The sequence below is a fragment of the Cryptomeria japonica genome, chromosome 11, assembly GCF_030272615.1.
Source record: "Cryptomeria japonica chromosome 11, Sugi_1.0, whole genome shotgun sequence".
NCBI classification, from domain to species: Eukaryota; Viridiplantae; Streptophyta; class Pinopsida; order Cupressales; family Cupressaceae; genus Cryptomeria; species Cryptomeria japonica.
Window position 1 is genome coordinate 184,545,235 of NC_081415.1, and position 23,696 is coordinate 184,568,930.

Sequence of the window (23,696 nt, forward strand, 5' to 3'; positions counted from 1 at the left end):
GTTATTCAATCTATTTGTACCCCAATAACAATTAAACACTGTCACCGTCTTTAACCTCTAAAGTGGTTTCATGGCTATTTCTTTCTTTCAGTGAATCACAATGACGTTGGCACTGGTACTTCACAGACTTGATTAAAATTCTGAAGTTACATTCTTTGAGAGAAGCACCAATCGCTCTACTGCAAGAAAACCCTAGAGTGCAGGGGTAAAGAGCTATTTTAAAGACAAAAATACCTATTAAATTCACATATATAAGCATACCATATCACCCCTGTACACGCACATAAGGTTCTCTATTGTGGTTTCATGCTGGGTGCTTGCCACTGTTCAATTTTGTAGAATATTTTGTGGAGTTGATGCTCTTAATGACTTTTTTTTTTCAGTTTTTTTCTGAGAAAAAACGATTATAAAAACATTTAAATAAAGAAGATCTTATATTAAAGCAATTATAATAAAAATAAGAAGTAAATAAATAGATATACACCATTATATGTAAGCACAAAAATGTAATTAAAAAAACAATGATATTTCAAATATGAATAGTTAGATCATTTTATGGAGTAAATAAAAAGTGTATCCATCATTTCTTTTAGTAAAATGGTGTCCATATCATTATTTGTCGAGGTCATGTTCTATTGGACATACTAAGAATATCACAAAAATAAATATTTGAAAGATTGATAGATTAATTGTCAAAACAAATTGTTTATATGGGATATTAGGAAACTCCTACTCAGGTTGGATTTGTTTGTTACTGACCATTCTTATAGGGAGGGTAATATGGTTGTTGACGTAATGGCAACTTTGGGTATCCAAATTGAAGCTATCAAATGCTGGAGAAATATTGATTGTATTCCACTGCATGTGAGAACTCTCCTAAAGGGAGAGAGTAAAGTAAATCATAATAAGAATGGGCATTAAAAACTATGGCTATGGTTTACCCTGTTCTACATGTTTTTGTTGTTGATTAGATGCAACATTGATAACACTTTTAAAAAACAGAGGTGGGAGAAGTGTATCGGAGATAGGAATTTGAAACGAATGATAAGGCAGAAAGGGATTGGGAGAGGGCACACTTACGTGGAGGGGTCCTTGTGTGGCTCGCTAAGGTGGCACATTCGGGATGATAGGTGCATGTGAATACTTTGTAGGATGTCCTAATGATGAGATGAAAACAAAAAAAATATCTAAGCATTTTTGGATGGGGAAAGGTAGCGAATGATTTGGAAATCTAGACCATCTTTATTACCTGTAAAGGAAGGTGTTGCCTGCACAAGTGGGCTTTTATGAGACAAACAAGGAGTAATAAGGACATAGTTGGCACGCATGATAATAATTTCAACCTTTTTATCTGGTTATCTATGTCGGCTTTCCTTTTCACTACGAATCGTGGTAAATAAAAAATCTCTATGGGGCTATCTATTACAATTGTTGAGACTGATAGAATGGACGGGGACAAGGTTTGAATTGATCCTAGCAAATATGAAGAATTCAAAAACGACACCATGCTCTGACATAAATGCTATGAAGGAGATGTGTCACAATTCATAGAAATCATCAATGAGTATTACTAGGGCCTCTCCATACAGTTCGCAACCTCGCGGGTGGACACAAGGGAAACAGTGGGCACAATATCATTTGAGGTGAATGAAGAGGTTATTGTGCAAGTGACAAGGCTATCGACCATGTGTCGGGAATGGAAAGACATGTCACGTTTCTGATAATGATAGCCTCAACCAGTTCTTTAGGGGGAATGAGGGCCCTATCAAGCTACATGGTGGTTTTGAAAGAGAGTAATTGTCGTCCCTATGGAACTAGGTATGCCTTATGATAATGAAATGCTTCACTCTAGAGGGTAGGTTTAAAGTGTATTATTTTTACCATATGCCCCTGCTTAACCATTTTAGGAATCAAAGTCTCATTTCCCTTGCTTTTATTCCTCTTTAATTCCTTGGATTGTTCTATGAAAGAAGTGGTTGAGAATGCTAAAAGCTAGGGGAAAGAACCCATCCCGCTCCACCCAGGCCTTATTTACTACCTCTACCATTTCTACCTTGGCGTGTGCCCCCCCAAGCAAATCAATGTGCAAGAAGCCCCAAAATCTGCTTCTCTTATCTCGACTAGCATTATTGATACCCCTAACCCTAGCAAGAAAAAGTGCATTTGATATCTGGGTGTTGCCAAAATTGCCTCCTGACTTGGGACTCCTAAAACCCCCACACCCCTGGTGTCTGAAAAGGAGCCCGAGGACCTTAAACACAAACCCTTGCTTCCTAGTTGTAGTAAGAAAAGGGGAAAAACTTACCCTCTCTACTAAAAAGGCCAAATTGACCATCCAAGAGATTGTTAGCGGGGAGGAGGAGGAAGTGAGGGAAGAAAATAGTAAAAATGAAAGTAACCCTAGGAGGTCACATAAACTGGCTACTCATTCTACAAAGAAAGGAAAATTGAAGAACCTAGTGGACTATGATACAAAGAAAGAGGAGGTAGTGAGGATGAAGAGGAAATAAAAAGTGAGGAAGTCAACAAAGCGGGGGAGAAGGAGGATGAGAGGGAAAGCCTTGATATTGAAGACAACTCCACCCATATTTAAGAGAATATAAAAACGAGGCCAATTGATCTCACAAATGATATGATGGTAGAAGAAGAGGAGATGAACAAACCTAGGATAGAAGGGACTTATAATGCCTAGTAGGATGGGGCCTGTTCTGAATACAATGCTAATGATAATGAGTTGGAAAAGGTCAAAGCCAAGGTCATTGCACTTGAAAGAAAACTTGGGAGTGTTTATCGGTTAATCTTGAGGGTGATGCACAATTTTTCCACCTCCCTATGCTTGTTGTAGAAAAAGATCTTGGGAACTAATGAGAAAGATGAAAGAAATTACAAGGAACTCTTTAAGTTCCTCACTGAAGATTCATCCAATGTCCTCTACCAAGTTGGTTGCAAACTTAAGGATGTTCACTAGGGATAAATTCCCTTTATTTATTTTTTGTTAATATTGTTTATGGCCCTAGGTGGCCCTATGTCTTAAGACTTTTTTTCATCTCTCTTTTGGGGAAGATTTTTGTCACACTGGGGTTCCAAAAATGGCCTAGTGACTAGGATCCATCATCATTTTTGCATCATTTTAATTTTTGTATTACTCCCCAAGTTGCATTTAAGGGGGGTGCTTATATGAATGAGGTGTTTTACATAACTAGTTCACCTAGTAAGTCCTATTCACATGTTTACTAAGGTCCTAGGAATATTTCTAGAAGAATTAGTTGGAATGAGACCTTATCTTATCTTTTGTCGTTTAGTTCTTATATTTTTGTTCATTTAATATTAATTAGCTCAAATCATAGGATTAAGTGTTAGGATAACCAGTGAACAACTAAGAGGGGGGGGTGGGGTGAATCAATTGTTAACAGATTATAACTTTTAATCCACAATACAACCTTAAACAAATCAAGTACCGGTAAAGCATATATAGATGTCGGTAGAAACAGATACTAGTAAACAATACAACCTAACAATTAAATAGATAATCAATGCAAAGCAACCATACCACTTAACACCGTGTTTTGTATGTGGAAAACCCAAAAAGGGAAAAACCACGGTGGGAAGCCTACCCACAGTCAGATGATACTTCTGCAGAAAGTATGTGTTACAATGAGGGGCCTACACTTGCAGGAAGGCACACTGCCTAGAGCGTATTGCTCATTATAAAAGAGTCTCACTGACTATAGAGAGGCTACAACCTTCTTTGTATAAATGGACAACAATCCAATAGAGTGAACTGCTAGAAATAACATCTCCCATGCCTGATTATAGTCCCAGTTAAGCTCAGTGCCGGAGGACTAAATCCTCATTTGATTCCAATTCGATCACCAATCATCGATCAAATCCTCTGCCTGAATGATATTACAATATTCACACATTACATTCCTTGACCATGACCTTTTCAATAACCATGATACTTTACAAAGAGTTTCTACCTCTTATTTATACAAACCCTAAGGCCTAAACCAATTAGGTTGGCCACCTAAAGATATTATAATAAGATCACTACATAATTCCATTCACAATGATATGCCATGCCGGCTTAAGACCAAAACAATAATAATAAATTCATAAATCATCTCGAATCATCCCAGTAACGTGTAGAGTACACGTTAGCATGATACCGGTCCATAACCTAGATAGGTACCGAACCTATTCTGGGTCCACCACGTCAAAGCAATGTCTTCAAACAGTTGAAGCATGATCAAAGAACATCTTCAACATCCTGAAATCCATGAAGAAGTTGCACCAACACCAATTATGCATCCTATCACGATTCCTCAATGAAAGCTCTACTGGTAAAGACTTGAATCAGTGTCGGTAAGGGTTCACCAGAGTGTATGATAGCATTTGATTACCAGGCCAATACCAACTGACCAAAACATGCTCATGGAGCATATAACACATGAAATCAAACATACTTCACTGATCCAAACATGTCGGAAGTGTCCAACAGATAGTCTCTTCTGCCGGTAACCAAAACTTGCCTATCGGTAACCAACTATAATAGCTAGTGTTGACATCAATGCAACACATAATCAAATCATTCATAATGCCAACAATCTCCCCCTTTGGCATTGATGACAACACTAGATGTGAAAAACATCTAAGTACCAATAAATGCCAAACAAGTCTCCCCCCGTGGAAGACAACCAACAATCAATAGCTCTCCCACTGTGAATGATATCTATGTAAGGTTCTGAATGATTTTTCACATTACTATCACTCCCCCTTTGACATCAATGCCATAAATATGAAAAAAATATCAAAGCAATGATATAAACTTTGGAATTTCAAAGCTGACTACTCCCCTTGAGTAGTAGCACCACTCATCAATACCAAAATGAATAGTATCTCTGATAATACATGCTAGACTGATGACAAAATTCGTCAATCAAGTCTCTGCCGGAGGGGCATAAACCCCTAACCTGTCTCTCAAATGCTCAAATGATTCCTTAGACATCAGTTTAGTGAATATGTTTGCAATCTGTTCTTTAGTGTTCACATAACGGGCCAATACCAACTGACCAAAACATGCTCATGGAGCATATAACACATAAAATCAAACATACTTCACTGATCCAAACATGTCGCAAGTGTCCAACAGATAGTCTCTTCCGTTGGTAACCAAAACTTGTCTGCCGGTAACCAACCATAACAACTAGTGTTGACATCAATGACAAAACATCAATGTAACACATAATCAATTCATCCATAATGCCAACATTAAGACACTCATCATGATCTTGTCTAATCTCATGTATCACCTTGGCTATATAGCCAATGGGTTCACAATTCAATTTATTGTAATGTATTAAATTTTACAACTTCTAATAGAGTAGTATTACTCTCTCATATCTAATCTCTATTGTGTTTTTTAAAAGGTACTTGATCTTGGATGGTTAAAATATTTGGCGAAACCTTACATGGAATAGAGCATTCTACATCAAATCTTATATATACATGTTCATTCTAGGAACCAAATAACCCTCAAAATTGGGAAAAAATGTATGATAAAATTTATATACCCATGTTAGCTCTCCCATTTAGTTTTGCACTATTTTTTAAGAGATTTCTTAATAGGTCAACATTGATAAATGACATATTTTTTTGTAAAGATGTGCTACCACCCCATGGAATTGTCCTACCATGTTTCATATATTTGTATACACCTAACACTTACCCCCTTTCATATCTTGACATTGGATGAAATAATTTTAAACCTATGTTATTATTTTGTATATATCAATTTTTTTAATAGTTTTGATTAAACGTAGTTGAGCTAATAAGTGTTCAACCAATCCCTCATGTGGAATAGACATGGTGACATTATATTCAATGGATTCAATCTAGTCATTGAAATATAAGGATAAATAATTAACATCTACATGTTGGCAACAAAAATGAGGGAAAACTGAGAGGGGGGCTAAATCAGTTTTCATTGGTTGAAACAATTTAAACAGAATTCCAAATATGATCAACTGCAGTAACAACAAAGATAAAAATAACAACAACAACACACATAACACTAAGATTTTGACATGGAAAACCCAGTTAAGGGAAAAAACATGGTGGGAACCTACCCACAATAAGATAATACTCTGCAGTAGTATGTGAAAATATTACATGGGGAATGCACATGCATTTAGGCACATTGCCTAGAGCTCACTGCTCAAAATAAGAAAATACCCCTAAAGGCTACAACCTTAGGGAAGGCTCACTGCCTTACAAAGATTTAGACAACGATCCGGTTTAGATGAGTTGAAAGAATAGCATCTCCTAATGCCTGATGACGGTTTTGGTGAAGCACATTTGTTTGCCCTACAACAAACTGTACTCTATACTTCACACCAAAAGATGAATTCAATTGTTCACACATATATAAATCTCTGATAATGTAGACACTACAACCCATCCCCAATTACATGATTGTAACACCCATTTATACAAATCATCAACCTTGACTACAAGGTCGACTCAACCCTTAAGACCTAATAATAAAATTACACCACACGATACATAAATCAACCACCAGACCAATACAATGTCGTGATGACATAACATGAAGCCAAATCAAATCCTTGAACATGCAACACCACCATAAATCCCACCAAGATCATCCACAACATGCCTCACCATTGAAAATATCGAGCATAACATGAAGATCATCACCGAACCCATAAGATCTTCAATAATGTGCACAATGATCAATGCAGACCAGCAAAACAAATAGGAAACGATTAGGAAACATCGACAAGCGTGTTAGAACCATCCGCAATAGCTGCACCAACACCACTTAATCAAATTTACATCAATCAACATGCTAATACTCAAGAAAACTCAAACAACAACAACTGGGACTAGAAAGATAACTTGGGGAGCACCAAATCATGAACCATCTGAATTGAAGATACACATAAACATCCCAAACACTCTCCCAAATCCGCAACTCAAGATATAATCACTCTGAAGCACAATGAACCAAATACTAGAACACTGCAACACTGAACACTGAAAAACTAATCCTCATACTAGAATCCATAACTCGATCAAATCGCAATATATCATCATGAAATTATCACTAAATCAAGTAGAGATACTTCATTACTGAAATCACAAATCCGCACAAACACATCTGCACCATACCAACCAGATCAACTCTCTACAATCATCAAAACACAGGAATAAAGGAATATGTTGACATCAATGACAACAACATATCCTAGCAGCAACAATATCCAACACTACATACTTCAATTATTGCTAGAAAAGGAGGATAGTATTGTATAATCATTCTAGAAGAGACATTGTTTTTATATTGTTTAATTTTAATGGGTTGATGAAATCATATTTCCATAGAATCTAGATTGTATCAATGACAACCCAATAATGACATTCATCAACAATGTACATATTTTTTAAAATTTTAGAAATAATGGCATAGAAGATGGAGTATTAATCAAATTTGTAGCATAAAGTTGCTCAATCTATCAAGACTAATTCAAAGCACAAGTTTATATTGCCATGAATTACTCCCAGTCTAGTGAATTTTTCCTTGAATAAGACATAGATCTAGTGTATAATTTTGAGTGGTCATAATGATACAAGGACATAATTTTTATGGTTTTGTAACAGCATAAGTTATAAAATATTATTCATTTGATATTAAATTATACCCATCTCATTTTTTTTTCTATTTACAATTCCACACGTCAATAGTTCAACATTTCCAATTCCTTTTTTTTTGGATAACATTTCCAATTCTTACTTCTCTAGAGTCCTAATTAATTAGTCTAAGTTAATTATTCTTATGTGCTTAAATTTTATTAGATTGAATTGGAATAAACAAAAAGAAGCCTTATTTTATTAATTTAAGAGTTAAATTTTAATGATATTTTTTGAGGGATTATAAATTGAATCTTCAACATGAAAACCTATTATCTTACCATTTATGAACAACCACTTGAATTATTTTATTTATATACCATGTTCAAATCTTTTTATTCATTTATTTTCACTTTTTTAAAATGATTTCTTTAATCTTCTTATATATAAATATTTAATTTTAATAGTTATATTTTACTTAATTTATTATTTTTAATTTCATTGTTGGTGTAATCAAAATAGAGTTTAAATAACAAGAATATTATATTCAATTGATCCATTTGTAGATCACACTTGCATACTTACACATTGTAGGGTTTTTCTCATAGTTTTCTTTAAGAATTTAGGAATATTACATTATTTTAATAATATTTTCATTAAAATACATTCTTATCATATTTGTTGTTATTTTGGAAACAAGCAAGATCCGATTAGACACCTTATTAAAATTATTACATTTAGGTGTGATATATTTAGCCATAATGATTTTGGAGAGAAAGATATTGAATATAATGAAAGAAATGTGAACTTATGAATGTACAACATTAATAAGTTTAAGAAAATAGAGACATTCCATCTTGTTGAATGAAAAAGAAAAATATTTCACTTTTTCAAAAACCAAAACTATTAACATTTTAAATGTTGTTGAAACTTGAATGTTTATTTAGAACTAGATTGTTGGTGGTGCATCAAGGTTTTTGTAAACATTATTTTTTCATATTTCTAAACGAAATGGACAATTTTTCAAAATTTCAAATCTTTCAACATAGGTATAGAATCTCTTTATTGGATGTAGGTCCTAAAATTATGTGCAATAAATTATGGTTTTCAAACATTACTTATATAGAGTCTTGATTTGGCACAAACAATTAACTTATGTCTAGTACAACAATATGATGGGTGAAGCTACCAATAATAACATGTCTTCACTAAAGGAAACACACCAAGAAGCCATCCTAGGCAAAAAAAGACTCCGACATAAAAAGTTTTATGTTAGTTACAATAAAAAAATTCCATTATTCAATTTAAAAGTACTAAAGATAATCTACATTAATAGATAGAATAGCCAATGAGAATTTGTCTAAAAATTGAATTACTAATTTCTTATTAAATGTTAGCATTTGAAGATTTTAAATTATGACAATTGCTTCAAAGAACCAAGAAAAGTCACCTTTCAATGAATTACAAATGTACCCCCTTATAGTGTCAGGTTCTTCATCCATGGAAATAGAAGTTTTAGGACCATATCAACTTTTTTGAAGTATTTCCTTCTCCAACTCATTTTTATCATGAATAATGACACCACTATTGCAAAAGCTACTCCATATGACAATCTCAATGTTATCCCATACCATGGATATTTAGTGCTTTCATTTCCTTTGTTAATTGAAACTAAAGGAGGAGGAGGAGTAAATTGTCTCCAAGAACAATTTCTTGGTAGGGGACACCCCCATAAATTAGGATTCCCTAAATAAGAGGATTCTCCAAATGTGGTCATCTATGCTCCTTGTGGTATGCTTCCTGAAAGGTGGTTGTTGGATAAATTTAAGAAACCTTAAGAGCTTAGAGAATTAAACTCTCTAGGGATTTGTCCTGAAATATTATTTTTTGAAAGGTCCAGTGACTCTAGCTGGCTCGTTTCTCCCAAACTGCTTGGAATGGTCCCATTCAAATTGTTCATTGAAAGGTTCAAAAACCTTATCCCCTTCAAATTCCCAAAATTGAAGGCAATTCCTCCTTCAAAATCATTATTTGAGAGATCTATAGATGTGAGAGTGAAAAGAATATATACATAGTGCACATCTTTTCCTTTTGGATTCATATCCAATTCACCTTTATATAAACCCCCATAAGTAATCATTGTAAAATTTCCGTTGCTATCTATTTTCATTGCTTGCAATGATATGATTGTGTGTGGAATTGAACCTCACATGTGATTGGAAGAAAGGAGCAAGATCTAGAGGTTAATTCCTTAAATGGCCCATTGCTAAAGGAATATGACCTGTAAACTTGTTCTCCTTCATCACCAATACTCTTAGATTTGACAAATTTCTAATCAATGGTGATATTTCACCTTCAAATAAATTGTTACCAATATCAAGAACTTGTAAATTTGAACAATTTACTATCAAGGAAGGGAATGATCCCTTCAATTTATTATTGTGAACAACTAATGAATGCAATTCACTTAGCTTACTAAACTCATGTGGTAAGCTTCTTTCTAAACTATCATTTCCCAAATTTAGGACAACAAGGGAATGTTACTACTTATCAAATTTCCATTAGTTTCATATCCAAAGTCATACTATATTCTAGTCGGTTAGTATTACCAAATCATGCAGTCGGTACACATAGAGAAGTTGGTATGAACAGTCTAGTCGGTTACTGAAGAAAGTAGTCACAGAACACAGTATTCACCGAGCTGTTTACCGAGTAAAGGTTCATGGCTACCGAGTGGTAAAATTAACTCATCGAGTGAAACATTTTACTAGATACATTGAACTTGGACATGCACATGAAAATGTGTTACAAGATCGAGGCACATCTAACCATTTTTGCATTGGAAATTGCACTATGAAATTATGTATGATTACAAGGCCAATCTAACCTATGAGATATTTTCTTTAGTTATTCATTCGAAGAATCTATTTTGTAAGATTGAAGCAATGAATCAGATCACCGTTGTAAGAGATCTATATATACAACATGATTCTAGGGTTAGAGATATGACATGATATGATGCAATAAGAGATGCAATGAGATAGCAGTGCGTATGCATGAAGGAAGACTGTTACAGAGACACAAAGAGGTCACCGAGAAGGTTATCAGTGAACCGTTGAAGAACAGAGTAAACAAAAGGGTTTACCGAGTTTCATTATGGGTTATCGAGGTATGCTACAAGCTAGGTAATCTTATTCAAAGCACATAGAATTTGCTTTAGCATTTTAGATGTAAAGTTGCAGATATTTGTAATGATTATATTGTAATATTTTGAAGTTGTAAGAGAAACCTTTAACAGGGTAAAAGGCTCTAACCAAGTCTATAAATTGTAAATCCTTTAACCAGGTGCTACACTTATATAGTGTTGTAAAAATCCTTTAGTAAGGTAGATCTAACTGATCTTAATACTCCTAACAGGGTAAGCTATTAGAAATAGCTAAATGTAGCTCTAACCGAGCATTCTTTATTATTGCAGTAGTGAAGTTGTGGGTGCCATCTGCACCGCAGTTTTTCTCTCTAACCAAGAGTTTCTGCGTGACCAAAATATATGTGTTATGGAGTGAATCATGTATGATTGTTATCTGTTGATTATAGTTTTATTTAATGTTACTGCACTATTTTGTTTATGCATAACAGTAAGGTTATTACAAAAGAAAAGTTTTGGAGTACTGATTCACCCCTCCCCTCTTAGTACATTAGCTTTCTATATTGGGCCTAACAATTGGTATCAGAGCTTGAATCTTGGAAAAGGGTTTAACCACCTAAAGAGAAAGATCTTAGCAATGGAAGGCTACAAATAGTCTCAAAGGATTGTGCATCTTCAAGAAGAGTTGGATAATGCAAATCAAGTGATTGCTGACATGTAGAGGCAAATGCAAAAATCTCTGAAAGTAAGGAGAAGATTATCTGATGACCTGCAAGATTCTCAAGAGCTAGTGGAACAAATCGAGACATCATCTGAGAATAGTATATTTGAAGAAATTGAAGAAATGATTGGAATGTTGAAAGAAAAGAACAAAGCATTGGCTGATCAACTAAAAGCAATGAAAAGAGAACATGAACATTTCAGTACACAAATGACTGAAAATCTAGATGCATTAAGGAGAGCTAAGGATGAAGCAAGAGATCTACAAAGAGAGAAACAACAACTTGAAGCTCTAGTATTTGATAAGGATGATGAAATCATAAGGTTAACTGGTATTCAACAAAATATGACAAATCAACTAGGTTATGCTCATCATGAAGCAATTCTGAAGAATGATGAAAATCAAACATTGAAACTTGAAGTATCAAGGTTGACTGGTGAACTTGAAACAAAAAAGAAATCCAAAGAATCATTGGAGAAAAGTTATGAAGCATCAAAGATGTTGGATGAGCAACTGAATACAAGAAGACTATACAAAGATGGAGGACTTGGTTACAAAGGAAAAGACTCTACCGAGAAAGGAATTACTACTACCGAGAGAGGAGAATCATCAAAACAAGCTGGAAAAAGAAATAACATCAAAAGGAAGAAGCCTATTTGCTACTACTATGGAAATCAAGGTCATATTGCCAACATATGCCAGATCAGAAAAGGTAAGCAACCAAATATCTCTAAATCCAATGGATATTGTTATAACTGCAAAAAATATGATCACATACCTAATCAATGTAGGACAAAGTTTGTTAACAACCATCAGAAGGCAAAATTCAAAGGGTTTTGTAAAAACTGCAATAGATATGGACATAGTACTGAGAAGTGTTGGTTTAAGCAAAAGAACTACATGAAGTATCCACACTGAGCAAACACTGGAGGTTACCGAATTCACACGGATTCTTACCGACAATATGCAACAGTACCATGGGATTACAATACAAGGATATGGTGCGAATGTTGTGGAAGATATGGACATATAAGTGCCAACTGTTTTATAAGGTTTGGAATGAACAACCGGAGATCATGGAGAAATCCCGGTATGGCATGTTTTCATTGTCACAAATATGGACATTTAGCTGGAGATTGCAGAGATCAACTGAGAAGATACACTAAGGAGATAAAAGAAAAATTCAAGATGATTTGGAAAAATAAAGAAATTATGTCTGATGAAGAAAGCACCTTACCTACCGAGTTAGGTGCACCTATTTCCAATTAGTCAAGAAAAGGTATGAAGGGACTGCATTCTTTAAAAGTTAAATCATAACAGTTCCTATTTTATTATGAACAAAATTCAAAATCTGCATAGTTAAGATGCAATTAGTCAGCTTGCATACTATATAGGAAACCTGTCAAGTTGGTTAACAAAGCAAAGTTGGGTACTCGGTGAAAACAGAAAATGAAGTAAATCGGTAAAAGGTGAATCGAGTGCATTTAATATCTTGACCTAACTTGCACGGAGCCCGATGAGGTATTTTTGAGTACTTAAAAGTGTTTTCCCGGTCATTATCAATCACCCAAGTTTTTGAGAAGCAGAGCACAGAGAATCAAAGCGACCAAACTTCATTCAGAGCAAATTTTAAGGTATTTACATCAATCTATTCACACTGTTTAGCTGGTTTATGATCTAGTCAAATTGCTAGTGTCTACCGAGTGTCAAGAGTAAGTCACTTGTAAACCCTAAGGATAACCTGTCGAATTTTACTCGAGATCTACCATGGCGCCCAAGATCCAAGACCCTGTAGTTGTCCAAAATGTGGAGAAGCCATCTCTGAAGTATTGCCTAACTCCTAAAGTCGCCTCAGAACCGGATGATAAAACTGCATTTTCACTCATCCCAGATCGAGTCTTATTGGTAGAAGATGTCAAATTCTTTACCAAGTGCCGTGTTGAGGAACTTGGTCATGTAGAGATTAGTGACACATATGATGAACTGTGCATTGACGACAAACTAGATAGTAAATTTGAACATATCAGAATCAAGGGATTAACTGAAGCCCTAGTCTATCCTTGTGTGTTCAAACCCCAATGGGTTAAGTTTGTATTGAGCAGAGTACATGACGATTTCATGTGGCTACAAGAGCAATCGTTCAAGATCACAAAGGAAGTCATTCACCTGATCACTGGATATCCCATCTACGATCATGCTCGTGCACAAAAAATGATATCACAAAAGGAGATAATCAGTCTAACTAGAGTAGAATCCGATTACCGAGGACTGAAATTGAATAATGTCATTGATGCTGAACTAAAATTTGCAATCAGAGTCATTGGTTACTGTTTCTTCCAATCTGCAAGGGAAAACAGTGTACCATGTGTTGCAGTGGACCTGGCCTACAAAATAGTAAAGAAGGGAATGAAAGTAGACTTATGTGAAGTGCTGCTAAAGAACTTATTTGAGAACCTGAACATAATAAGGAAGCCGAAGAAGAACAACTCAGCAAACACACTCAAGTTCGGTTCACTACTTGTTTGTATGTTTTTCTATTTTGAAAAGTTCTTTCCCTCAGTCGGTAAAGTAGTATGGGAGCTACACCGACCTATCACCCATCAGATCAATAATTACATCAAGAAGTTAGGAGATAACTTTAATGATGTCATGGATGATTACTTTAGCAAATTCCAAGAGAAAATGCACAACAGGTATAAGATCCCACCACAACTGGTCGAAAAATACAAGGACAATATATGTTTTGAAGTCGACATTGATTATTGCTATGTAAATGTTGTTGAACCAAGGATTCAGTCGTTGCAACCAATGGGTTATGAAATTGATTATGATATTAGACAACAACAAATTGATGCCTACCTATCATTGCCAAGGCATGCAACTGAACTAAGGTATGGAACCTATAAAGAGGTGAAGGAAAAAGTAAAAATGAGCATTGTAGTTCCTAAGGCTACAAGGAAAGCTACAAAGATGATAAAAGCTTTATCTGAGAAATTCGGAGAAGAATCCTCATCTACACCTGTCAAAGGTAATCTTTCCATTACCGAGGAAGAATCAGAAGTACAAGAGGCTGCAATAACATTGAGCACAGAGTTGCCAAAGGGAAAAGTCCTAAAAAGAAAGAAACAGGACATCACAAAGGCCTTGTCGACTCCACCAACAAAGAGACCCAACACCAAAGCATCAGTTGCATCACCGAGCAAGAAACAAAAGACTGTTTCTATTCCTAAGGTAACAAAGACTTACAAGAAATCTACTCGGAGACTCATTTTGGCAAAGAGTCGAGTGATACAGAGTCTAATGATGCTAACAAATTCCAGATTGTGAAGAGCAAAAAGGCAAACATTCACAGTGTTGAAAAATTTTGTGCCAATCTTAAGGAATACGATGGATTTGCAGGATTCAGATATGTTAAGTATGTCTAGGAACAATGATGAGAAATGACAGATTGAAGAAGCTGTCATATGTACACTTCTGAAGTTTTGGTTAGCAGCATTAGAACTAGCAAAGTCACTTCCGAGTGAACTCTACTCACATATTGATAACAAATGGAAATATGCAATGGATTCAGAGAGACAAATAAGAGAAAGAAGTCTTGTCCATTTGTTTCCTGACATGTCCGTAGCTGAAATCAAGGAGCATTTGTCCACATACAATTCAAAATTTCTTGTGAAACAGAGAGCCTTAAAATTGATGAATGGGCTATATATTGATGTGGAGAATGAGACTAAGGCCAAGTGGCAGGAGATCTTCAAACAAAAGGATGTCGGTGAACAATCTCAAATTGAAATTTTTGATGTCATCGAGCAAGATCCAGATGTCACCGAGCAAGGTCCAAACCCGGTTGACACAATACAAATTGATGAAGATGTAATGGATGAAGCCGCACAGGAGCAAGAAATGATTGAAGGCACCACATATGCAAAACTTGTGTCTAGTGAATCGGTCTTAGAACAAGTTCAACCTTATCCGCTGGTGAAGCCAACAGTCCCAACCGAAGCTCCCAAGGACACTGAACAAGTTATTGAAGGTAACAAGTCTGAAGTTGCATCAGACACAACAAAAGATCAATCGTCTCAAGCACAGATAAGCACAACAAATATTACAGCAGAGACCCCTAGCACTGAGCCATCCAAAGACACTGCAACTGCTACAGGAATAGTGCAAAGTGTTGCATCTACCGAGCAACCTATCGAGGAACAACAAGCCTCACAAGAACTTGTCTTAGTGCCCCAAACAAAAGGAAAAGAGAAGAAGGTGAGAAAGCATGGTTTTAAATTTGACTTATCTAAACCAATCATGTTGCCCAATGTCGACATCTCCAAATTAAAAGGGCAAGCACTCACTGAATTCAATGAACTATGCAAAGCAAAGGCCGAACAGGAGAAACAACTGGCAATACAAAAAAAGGACATGGTACTTCAAAAGGTTAGGACACTGCTCACAGAAATGCTACCATCAACAACAGTGTCAACCGATGCAACCATCCATATTCAGTTGAATGAACTCCTTAATCAGATTGAAACATCTGGAGTTGATGCATCTGAATACCTAAGAAAGCTCAAGGATAAAGAGCTCACAACAAAAATGATAGAGGAAGTCCAAAAATCAATTGCTGTTGGCAAGGTAAAACTTGTCAAATTCATTGCTGAGTTGTCCCCTCAACTCAAGCACATTCTTTATTTATTCCATAAATTGTGTACATTTTCTTTATTTATTAAAGACATCAAAAATAAAACTGATGCAATTGAGAAAGAGATCACCGATCTCTCATCCAATTTGACCATTGAGCCTAATTTAGTTCAGAATTTTTACAAAAAGCTACAACAGCTCATGGCTCAACAGTTAGAACTGAGGAATGAAGAGCATAAAATTAGGATGGATATAATGACCCTTCAAACATTATTCCTTCCTCATCTCTCATCAGTCCAAGAGTAGCTCAATCAAGCTACAAGCTTATCAACTACCCAAGAGGGAAGCACTCTTGATGGCTTGATATCACTCTTATCTGATATTCAAACACATAACTCATTAATGGAGTCTCAAGGACTCACTCTCAGTCGCCCTCACTAACGTCCGAACCAAGTATAAGACTATTTTTGATCAGTTACTGCCTCCGGATGCAAATTAAGTTTTTAATGTTTGTCAAAAAGGGGGAGTAATATTATGTTACTACACAGAGGAAAGCCCAGCAAAGGGGGAGTAATTCTACACTTGGAGAGTAGTACAGTTTTGATAACACAATTTTGAGTATTGTATACAAGGGGAGTATACCGAGCAGAATATACAGAGCATTCAGAGCACACAAGTACAGAACATAACCAAACATGAAAAATTCAAAGTTACGTACAGGATAATGATAAGGGGAGTATATCTGCATATACTATTCAGTATAGTCATTTTGTCAAGTATATATTTTTTTGAGTTATGACTTCGTAAGTAGTTTTTGTCAAACATCTCAACTAATGTCAAAAGGGGAGATTGTTACTACTTATCAAATTGCCATTAGTTTCATATTCAAAGTCATACTATATTCTAGTCAGTTAGTATTACCAAATCATGCAGTCGGTACACACAGAGAAGTCGGTATGAACAGTCTAGTCAGTTACTGAAGAAAGCAGTCACAGAACACAGTATTCACCAAGTTGTTTACCGAGTAAAGGTTCATGGCTACCGATTGGTAAAATTAACTCACCGAGTGAAAAATTTTACTAGATACATTGAACCTGGACATGCACATGAAAATGTGTTACAAGATCGAGGCACATCTAACCATTTTTGCATTGGAAATTGCACTATGAGATTATGTATGATTACAAGGCCAATCTAACCTATGAGATATTTTGTTTAGTTATTCATTCGAAGAATCTTTTTTGTAAGATCGAAGCAATGAATCAGATCACCACTGTAAGAGATCTATATATACAACATGATTCTAGGGTTAGAGATATGACATGATATGATGCAATAAGAGATGCAATGAGATAGCAGTGTGTATGCATGAAGGAAGACTGTTACAGAGACACAGAGAGGTCACCGAGAAGGTTATCAGTGAACAGTCAAAGAACAGAGTAAACAAAAGGGTTTACCGAGTTTCATTATGGGTTACCGAGGTATGCTACAAGCTAGGTAATCTTATTTAGAGCACATAGAATCTGCTTTAGCATTTCAGATGTAAAGTTGTAGATATTTGTAATGATTATATTGTAATATTTTGAAGTTGTAAGAGAAACCTTTAACAGGGTAAAAGACTCTAACCAAGTCTATAAATTGTAAATCCTTTAACCAGGTGCTACACTTATATAGTGTTGTAAAAATCCTTTAGTAAGGTAGATCTAACTGATCTTAATACTCTTAATAGGGTAAGCTATCAGAAATAGCTAAATGCAGCTCTAACCGAGCATTCTTTATTATTGCAATAGTGAAGTTGTGGTTGCCATCCCCACCGCAGTTTTTCTCTCTAACCAAGAGTTTCTGCGTGACCAAAATATATGTGTTATGGAGTGAATCATGTATGATTGTTATCTGTTGATTATAGTTTTATTTTATGTTACTGCACTATTCTGTTTATGCATAACAGTAAGGTTATTATAAAAGAAAAGTTTTGGAGTACTGATTCAACCCTCCCCTCTCAGTACATTAGCTTTCTATATTGGGCCTAATAGGGAAGAGAAATTGGACAAGCTTGCATGAATCACTCCAGTTATGTTGTTGTTTGCAAGATTTAATGGCCAAAAATGAGATAATTTTCCAAGGCTTGAAGGAATATTGCCACTGATCAAATTGTTTGCAAGATTTAATAGATTGAGTTTAGACAATTCTCCTAGGCTCTAAGGAATAGTGCCACTGAATAAATTGTCATTGAGGTGCAATACTACAATATTAGAAGGCCACATTGATGGAATGTACCCACTCAACCTATTGCTAGACACATCTAGTCGTTCTAGTTGCAAACTTATTGAAATATTTGAAGATGGGCTTCCTTCTAGATGATTCCTAAAAGATTTAGATAATTAAATACACCAGTTTTCCATAGCCAAGAGGGAATTACACCCACAAGACTGACATTAGTTAAGACCAATTCACAAAGTGAGATTTGTGTTGAAATCCAGGGTGAAAATTCACCATCAATCATACATGAAACTAAAGATATCTGAAATAACTGAAAGGGTGGAATCCAGGTTGTCCTAATATTTAGCACACAGTTAGATAAATACAAATTAGTTAGGCTTGTAAGGCTGTGAAAGAAAGTTTTTGAAATTGATTGGTTGTGGTTTAGTGAGTATGTAAAGAAGGTGTAAGTGACACATAAGAGATTGTGTCTTAATAATTTGTTTTAGCTATCAGAATAATTATCGTGCACTTTCTACAAGTAAGCTAAAATTGGATGTCTATTTTTGGACTGCATTCACGCAACAATGCTGAAATTTCTTTACATTTTACACACCAAAATATGTTCATACAACAATGCTTAAATTTCTTTACTTTTTACACACCAAAATTTTACCTTGCTCTCTAATAATTTCACTGCATGTAATTAGGGGAGTTGATCATGTATGAATCGTCGTGAAGGTTGTTGATATCTTTTGTTTCAATAATAGTACAAATAAAAAGTATTGTTCAAAACACAAAATATCAATTTTTGTATGTTTATATATTAGTAATTACAATGCATTGCACCAATAGTTGTGCCTTGAAAGTTGTTAATGCTATGATATGTACCATTAGTTGTAAAAAGAAACCAATCATGTGATGCCACATCAACTACACAAGTATAGGGGCTTCTTTTGTATGACTATTGGTCTCACTTTTTTTTTGGGTTGTTTTGGACACCTTGACAAAAAACATGCTAATGTGAGCAAAAAACTGGGAGTGATTTGAAATTTCTACGTAGGATTTTGAGAAGCGCGAAGTTAGGGTGCACAACTATTGAGTCCTCTCCCCTATTCACATCCTTTAGGAAATAATTTTTCTTTTCCGATTTACAGCCAAATTTATGTAAAACTACTTTCTATCTTTACTATATGATGGGTCATGATGACAAAATAAAATTAGTAGACATGAAAAGTTCATATTTCTTATGTGTTATTATAATACTTTTAAATTTTTAATCAAAATAAAAATATCAATTAAGAAGAGTTACTTTTGTAAAATAATTATAATTCATTTGTCTACATAAATTTTTCATGTTTTACAGATGTTTATATTTGTAATAGCAAAATTTGCATATTCATGTCATTTTATTCTTATTTTGAAGAAAACACTTTTATATACATTTACACACCTTTATACATTCACCATATCCACTTATTCATTAGTCACATACCTTCTCTTATTTGTATGCCCATCATTACTCCCATCCACATCCTATCATCCTCTATAATCTAACCCTTATTTTCCACTAAGATTGTTTCATTGTTCCAAGGTTGCCTCCATAGTCTCAAAATCATCCTACTCTAATTTTATTTTATTTTAATTCAAGTTTGATCTACTTCCCTTCTTTCCTAAAAGGATAAGTAAACATAATTTTGCATGATAATCTACAATGTCCTTGTATTTTATAGGAATTTAATGATTTCATCATATTCATTGTGAGATGATTAGATAATATGAGTATTATTTGTATCTAAGAATCTAGCATTGTATATTCATTCTAGAGATATTTATTTGGCTAAATAGTGTTTCTTTTGATATTGTTCAAGTCCAATTATAAAGAGTCTGATGCAGAGCACCTTCTCTTTTCAAGCAAGGTTCTAACCATGGTAGTGTTCACATGTTATTTTGGTGTTGTAATAAGAAGTTGGATCAATTATCACCCTTGATGTAATAGATTGCCTATTTGTATGGTCAATAATCTCTTAGGTGAGCATATAAACCTAGAGGTCTATTAGACCATGAAGGCTTGGAATTTGGATTTTAGTGTTGATAGGTCTAAGATGTTTTCTTAGGTGTTTGGAGTCAAATAATGACCTTGGAGATGTTCCCTAAAGGTCTAAGTTCTTAATTCCCCAATATTGTCCAAGTTGCAAAATGTTGCATTTTGTTGTCAAGCAACATTGAAAAGTTGCCGGTGGGATGACAACTACCTCTCCAACATTCATAACTATTAAAAAGTTGGTTATGGATGTTGAGGAGGGTTTATATATGTTTGAACAACCATGGGGAAAGGTGTGGAAGAGTTTTTGTAAAGTTTGGTGGAAAAAGTGAATAGAACAAATCTGATTTTTCCATAATAGTGATAGTTACTTGTACTGTTCATACAGGGTGTGAAATCTTGTGATGAAACTCTAAGTTAATTGGAAAGTTCCCTAAATTACCTTTCTAATGCACTAGGTCTAACCTCTTGAAGTGAAATTTGGAGGAAGTTATAAGCGGTTTACTCTTTGCAGGTCTAAAACCCTCCATTTTCAAGGGTTACCATGCAAATGGAGCCCTAACTTGCAATCTACCTATTGGAATCAAATGGCCATTGGTAGAATGCAATTTAGAGGCATGTATTCTAATATTCCAAAGGAGAAAGGTTAGAGGAGTTGGTTTGGTAATTTTACCACCAAGCCCAAGTCTAAATTGTTTGAGGGTTTAGATTAGCCTATAATGGAATTCATTGTGCACACAATGAAGAATGATGAAATGAAGAGTTAATTGATAGATTGGGAATATTGGGATATAGAAGAAGCCTCCTAAAGAGTTAGAATCTTCCTGTGACCCCATTCTCAGATACTTCCTTTGTAAAATAGACCTAACTTGATCACTTAGGCCTGTGAACCAAGTAGGTGTTGGAGAGTGCAGGAATAGGTTGGAAGGCTAAAATTTTGGATTTTGATAGTATCCCCAAAAGGGTATCTGAAACCCAAATTTACTTGGTATGTTTTTTGGTACAATTCGGAGGGAAAACAAAAAAATCAGTAAAATAGGGCTACTAGGCGATAGACCTATTCAAGCCCTAGGACCAATACCCAAACTTATATTCCAAAGAATTGTTGTGGAAGGTATTGGTGAGTCTTAAGGAGGGAATGGGAGTTTTATACCATCCCTAGACAAGGGTAAGAATCCTATTTCATGTTGGAGTGGGTTCAGACCTTGAGAGGAAGCATAGGCATTGCAAGACCTAGGACTGTGTGTGTGGGTTTATCACCCTACTGCTGCCAACCTTTGCATCATAGTCTATCTATGCATAAAATATTTGTCCATGTGGCTTAGTCATATCTAAACCTAAAAAAAAAAATTATCAATATCAAAAACCATAGTAATATCAAGGAGAGCATAAGAAATTGAGGTATCTTCATAAAGCAAAAGAAAAACATCATACAAATGCCATAAGTCAAATTTATGAACATGGGGCAAGTTTGTTGTTGTGAATTTAATCTTCACACCAAGAGTAGACCCTACATAGATACTAACTAATATTTTATTCCTTAAGGGAAATTCATATCTATTAGCTATTATTCTAATTTTACTACATTTTTATCTATTTATATTTCTCACATTTAGCTAAATTACCAATTATCAATAGCGAATTGTCATTTATTTACCTAGGATTATTTATGCATATTCATATGTATTTTACCGAAATAGGACCTACACAACATTAATAAATGTTTATTTTGTTCATAATTGGTTCCTCTTGTTTTGGTGCTTCCATCTTAGTGAGCTACTGTTATAGGTGTTGGTGAACATGCCTAGCCATACATATCCAATCCTTTTCTTAGTTTTGCATTATATTATCTTGTTTAGACCTAAACATATTTAAGATTGCATTTTTTTTCCTAATATATTGTTCCATTATACATTGATATTTATTGATTTATTAATTTATCTTTCTCCTAGGTCTTGGTGTACATGTCCACATGTTCTTTCTTATACCCACCCTTTGATTAGTCTTAATGTTTATATTTTATCCATATTTTAGATTTAATTTAAGATCAATATTATGATATAAAATTAATTATACATAATTTTATATCATTTATTTACTCTAATTAGAGTCATGAAGCATCAATGCATACTCATTTGAATCCTATTTTTTGTAAATTAAGTAGACATATCTATTGTTAGATTATAGATTCACATGACCTTCTATCCCTCCTTAATACTCCATTACCTCAGTCAACGTAATATGCCTCAATTTTATTTTATCAATAATTAAAAATATTAATAGACATAGAGGGTTAGATAAGGAGAGATATATAGATATAAAGGAAAGGGGGGAACAAGTGAGAGAAGATATATTGAGGGAGAGATAGAGACAAAGAGAAATAGAGTTACAAAGAGGGAGATAGGGATATTGGTAGAGAGAGGAGGTGAAAAAAAAGTGAAATCAAATATAGGAGAGAGAAGTAATAAAGAGAGATAGGAAAAATAAAGAAAGAAATATTTATATAGAGTGAGACACACTAATAGAAGAATAGAAAGTGATACCTAAAGAGAGAAGTAATAAAAAAGAGTGAGAGGCAAAAATAGAGAAAGATGTTGGCATTTTGATGATGTTTTGATTGTCATTGATGGACACACACTTTCTTGATGTATGAGTTATGCTCAACTGGTAATTGTTCCAACCGGTATTGTGTATTATTGAATGAATAGTCTTTAGACTATCGGTATTTTGCAGAAGATGGTTTACTGGTCACAGTTTGATGGAAGATCCCAAGCAGTATGAAGACCCCAAGCGGTTCGAGGATCTCAAGAAGTATGAAGGACCCAAGCGGTAGTTAACTTTTGATCGAAACACTACGATCTTCCAGTCCTCATTTTTGACAACCGGTAATCGGTAAATTGTATTAACCGGTATATATCTATGACAAGTTACCAACCGGTATTACTGAAATGTGTGATGAGTTATCATCCACTGACACTTTGGCGGTGTGTTTGTGTCGTGTTACCAAATGTGTCTAGATGCACTGTACCTAGGAACTTGTAGTCTAATTCTATTGGACCGACATGAAATCAGATTCCTTTATAAGGACATCATGTCTAGGGTTTGCATATGTGAGATATAGAATAGAAAAGGTTATGTGAGATCATTGAAGAGAAGATTAGGTCTGTGTAAAGAGATAGAGTGTGGAGATATTGAAGACTGAAGTAATGCTGAAATGCATTAACAATGAGCTGTCAAGGATCTAATTAAGCATACTGTTCTATTATCTAGATCATTCACTTGTTGATTACTCACATCTTCGACAA